The 5,000-nt window shown below is 43.3% G+C and overlaps 1 protein-coding gene and 1 pseudogene across 1 annotated transcript in view; one reads left to right on the forward strand and one right to left on the reverse strand.

The window, feature by feature from the left end:
- The window catches only part of LOC138055945 (uncharacterized), a 33,743-nt gene that overhangs the window by 2,828 nt on the left and 25,915 nt on the right, over window positions 1-5,000 (forward strand). The window lies entirely within an intron of this gene.
- Window positions 1,080-5,000, reverse strand: part of LOC138057187 (uncharacterized) — a 6,085-nt pseudogene continuing 2,164 nt past the window's right edge.

Raw genomic sequence — 5,000 nt, forward strand, 5'->3', positions numbered from 1 at the left:
CTTTCATTTGATAAGTTGGCCATATTTGTAATAGTTAAGACACAAGTCTTTTTTACTTATTCTCTGTTGAACGAATTACCAAATGACACAAATAGGTACTTTTGAAAAACCAGGGACTCTCACATTTTTTTGTAATACCTCTACGCAAGGGACACTGGAACAAACCCTACTGTCACTAGCTGACAATATTCTTTGTTTCCATTCATAAAAGGCAAAAGAGGAGGGTTAAAATGAATTTCGTGACTAAGTCAGTCAGAGGGCATCAGCAAACTGATTACTCCATTGTCCGTCCAAGATCTTCTGGGTATTGTCCTGAATGATTACGTGCTGTAACAAGTGATGGTAGAGAAGTGGCTGAATGTTAATAGAGTATCGGAGGAACATCATTGACTCATCGATTGACATGTCGGTCGACATATCGTGCAACACTATCAGTCTGTAACGATGTTGTTAGTTCTAGGCCCTCGGGCTCCAGGATAAGTAAAGTTCCCAGATGGTGGCCGGCCTTTCTCTGTTCTGTGATCAACTGTAGTCAACGTAGCTTTCACTGTGATTAAATGAGTTGTAATCTTCAGATTCGGTCAAGTTCTTTGCCTCACAGCTACGTTACGTGGTGTCAGAAGTGGGATGTGCTGAAATTGTCAGTTTGTTCATTCTAGGGCGACGCCTTGGCGTAGAGGTGATAAACAACCTTTTCGAACACTCTCGCAATAACCGGTATTACATTGATACTGCGGTAGTCGCCATTTTCTTTAGGCACATCAATCTCGGGGAGGTGGTGAATATTAGCCTTCTTCCAAGACTTAGGCCATGAGTGAGAGGAGAGCTAAAGGTTCCACAGCTTGGTAACAACGCCCATAAGAATTTCCGCGTGATCCCTCCATACCCAATAGGGTATGGCACTCAATTTTGCAGCAATAATGCATAATAGGTGACGGTGAGCTTTTCTGCACTATTACCCAAATAACTGTTGTTATGACCCCAGATTGCTTGTATTTTTCGTCAGCCTCGTGGAAATGCACTGCTTGTGTTGGAGGAATGAGAAAACAGAATCTTACAAGGTACTACTTTTAGTAATAAGGTATAGACTTAGGTAAAGTCATTCTCAGGCCAAGTGGCCCACATGGCCATGCAGAGCTTATCCCAGATTCCATAGAGTGAAGTGACTGAGAGTATAGTTATTCCCCCCCCCCCCGGATTGGATGCTAGTCCATCACAGGGTTACCCCCCAGAAGTAAGTGTTTCTGGTACCCATTTATACATGACATTATGGAGTAAAGTTTCTTGACAGAACTTGGCCTCAAACCAGTGACCCTGAGATTGGGAATCAGGGGCCACTATGTCTGTTTTGCAACTCTTGCCAATGGAGAATAAGAACCTTGCTTTAAATACCACTTGTGTTTTAATCTTGCAAACATTTATTGAGAGAAGGCAGTTGTGGTTGCAGGTTACTTTTAGACCAATAATATGCAATAATATGTGGACTCCCATAGACACCTAGACTCTCCTAGATCTAACGTTCCCCATATTTTTTATTGATTAGAAAGGAAGGCTTAGTAAGTGAAATTGGAAGACCACTAACCTGCCAATTTTCCAAAAATAAATAGATGAAATTGGTCAAACGTGGCCAAAGCCCAAACAAACTCACATGAACCAAACTGGAGGACTCCTCACACCACCAGAGCCAACTCCATGAGTATGATGCATGGAACCACTGTGAATGCACCTCCAAACCAACGATTGGCGCTCTTAGTTGTCAACTCCTTTAATTTGCATTTAAATGTATTTAACCACAGTTGGGTTGGGTGCTGAAGATATCCAGAGGCTTCTACTTTTGGCAGCCAGCCCCTAGATAGAATAATGCCCGCACGGCTTACACAACACTGCAGAATAATGCCCCCACACCAAGCCGCTGTTATGTCTTATCATGACATTCACCATGTCTTCCAAAAACTCCTCGTGGTCTTTATTACCCACGATGCCTTAGGCACCATTTTGTGATAGCATACATGACATAAACAAAACTTTGAAAACTTTAAAAAAAAAATGTTCAAACTCATTGTTCATAGTCTTTGAGGTATGTAGGCTGCTTGACCAGTGGACCGGATCGACTGCGCATTGTTGGTTTTAGTCCCTGATCAGACATCACTCCTGTTTCGTGGAGTCTACCATGATGATGGTTAGTGCGGGAACATGTTGGTGAACTCGCTTGACCAGCTCGTGAATTTTCTTTTGACTCTTTGTTGAGTGACCATGATGCTTGGCTCATGTTCAGATGTCTCCTATTTCTCCTGTACTTCTGACCCTGAGGTGTCTGGACAACATATGACCTGGGCGTGTGATGCTTGTTGACCACTGTTGCTTGGACCCATTTCTTATCTTGCTGGAGAGTCACCTTATCACCTTTGGCTAGAGGCGGCAATTCGTTACGACAGTGCTTATGGTAGCAGAACTTCTCTCTCTCTTTGATCTTCTGAAGGTGCTGCTTAATTTCTGGGGCTCCCTGTGGCTTTAGAAGCTCAACATTAGTTGGAAGAGAAGTTTTGAGTCTGCGGCCCATGAGAGTTTGAGTGGGAGACAAGCCTATTCTATCCAAGGGAGTGTTTCTGTAATTCAGTAAGGCCTTGTAGGGATCTTGTGCTTTCTTTAGGAGGTTCTCAATGGTTTGCTCAGCTCTTTCAGCTTCACCATAGGATTGCGGATATAAGGGGCAAGACATGGTGTGCAGAAACCCGTAACTCCTGCTAAACTCTTTGAATGCTGAACTCGCGTACTGGGGACCATTGTGGTTGATAAGTTCATCAGGAATGCCATACCTGGCGAATTGACTCTTCAGGTGACAGATAACATTGTTACTGGTTAGGTCATCTAGCTTTGCAACTTCTATCCACTTCGAATAATAGTCCACGCTTAGCAAGTAATGAATACCATTGAACTCAAACAGGTCACTTCCGATTCTAGACCATGGTCTGTCTGGGGGATCTCAAACTATCATTGGCTCCCTGGCCTGAGCCTTTTGGAACTGGCTACACACGGAACACTTGGACACTTTATCTTCAATCTGTGAGGACATTCCTGGCCAAAATAAAATGTCTCTTGTGCGCTGTTTGCATTTCACGATACCTTGATGTGACTCATGTATGAGAGCGAGCATTTCTTTCCTCATACTCTGGGGAACTATCAGCTTCTGAGCTTTAAATAAGAGACCATCGATGGTGGAAATTTCATCTCTGTGGCACCAATACTCCTCGTACTTTGCATAATATGTGTCGAGCTTCTTCGCTTCTTCCACAGTGAGTTCCCCAAGGCTGCTGCCTAAGAAAATTTTAAAGGGGCCCTCAGAGCTAAACGCTGAGAACTTAGGAGCCCAACATATGAAGTGAAAGGTGTTGTGTGAAAAATTAAGGAGCCCAGAGCTATTCTTTGGGAGCCCCAGGCTACCGGGCTCCTGTTAGGCAACAGCCTTGGTTCCCACAAATTGTATATGTCACGGCCTTTGTCTCCAATCCAAATCATCAGGTAATTACATTTTTCTTCTTCACTTTTTCACTTTAGAGGCCCTCCAAACGTAAACTCACAGTGTTGCTTGAATGCTTTCCACGCGGTCAGTAAATCTCCACTTGTCCAATCCATTTTTGGAGTGCTGCCCGCAGAAATTCCTTCCATTTCATTGATTTCGTTCTCACAAAATTCCACCTGTTTTGTCGTCCAAGACTGATCACTAGCAAAATGATCACGACTGATCACTAGCAAAATGGATGCTCTTAGTTGTCAAGTCCTTTAAATTGCATTTAAATGTATTTAACAATGGTTGGGTTGGGTGCTGAAGATATCCAGAGGCTTCCACTTTTGGCAGCCAACCCCTAGATAGAATAATGCCCCCATGTCTGGCACAACACTGCAGAATAATGCCCCCGCGCCAAGCCGCTTCAGAGCTATGCGCTCTGCTCGGAGATGAAAGGGGCTCATGGCTGCCTGCAATGACAGGCAGCTGTTAGTGTTCCAAACTAAACAATAAAACAATGGAAATGATCCTTGTACACTTTGAACATGACACAAGTCTTTGTCATCCCCAACAAATTTACCAAGCCGAACTCAACAGTCGCCATGTCGTGTCCTGGAAGATTTGGCCATGTGGCGGGCAGAAAGAGCAAAAGAATGTTGGGCCACCGACATGGACAGAATCTCTCAAATCTCTTGAAGTGCCAGACCACAATACTTTAACCACAGCTGTGTTGTCAACACAAAATTGCACCTGTTTTGTCGACCACTCATATCCACACAGAGAAGCTGCCAAAACTACAGGGAAAAGCTCCTTGTAGGCAATGGACAGTGACATCTGAGATGACAACCCATTCAGAGCCTAAAATAACCCCATATCCAACAGATCCTTCAGCATCCAGAGAGACTTGAAGACCCACAACCAGAACCCACTGAGGAGATGAAAAAAAACTATAGCCATTCTGTGAGTTGAGAAATTCACGCCACCATGTGAGATCCAAGTAAAACTCTTGGTTGAGGCGTATGGGGTGGTTATTCCATTGAAAAGCGGAGAACAAATTATCCTACTAATCCAAGTGAGGCATAGAGACTTGATCATAATAATTATTGCAAAATCAAGAAATTTGATTCCCTCTTTTTCAAAGGATTGTTGCATGACTTGCCTCTTAATCTATCTTTCTTATTGTTCCACAAGAAGGAAATAGCTGTGCTTGGACTGTTCTGGTGACACTGCCAGGGACTGACAGAAACAGACCCTACGTGTACTAACTGCGAAATGCCAGGAGTTTTAGCTAATAGTAATTTTCTGTAAAGTGTATGGTCTCTTGTTAAGAAAATATGGTAACCCATCGATGCGAGAAATTTTATTTTTATAGCCATGACGTCATCAACCGTGCGTACATACGTACGTCCGTCCGTATGTCCATGCTAGTTTACAGCATACATCTTTGATATTGGACATCCATCTTTTGATCAATATTGACACCTGTCAATATAAG

The sequence above is a fragment of the Montipora capricornis genome, chromosome 7 (assembly GCF_036669925.1).
Source record: "Montipora capricornis isolate CH-2021 chromosome 7, ASM3666992v2, whole genome shotgun sequence".
Taxonomy (NCBI): Eukaryota; Metazoa; Cnidaria; class Anthozoa; order Scleractinia; family Acroporidae; genus Montipora; species Montipora capricornis.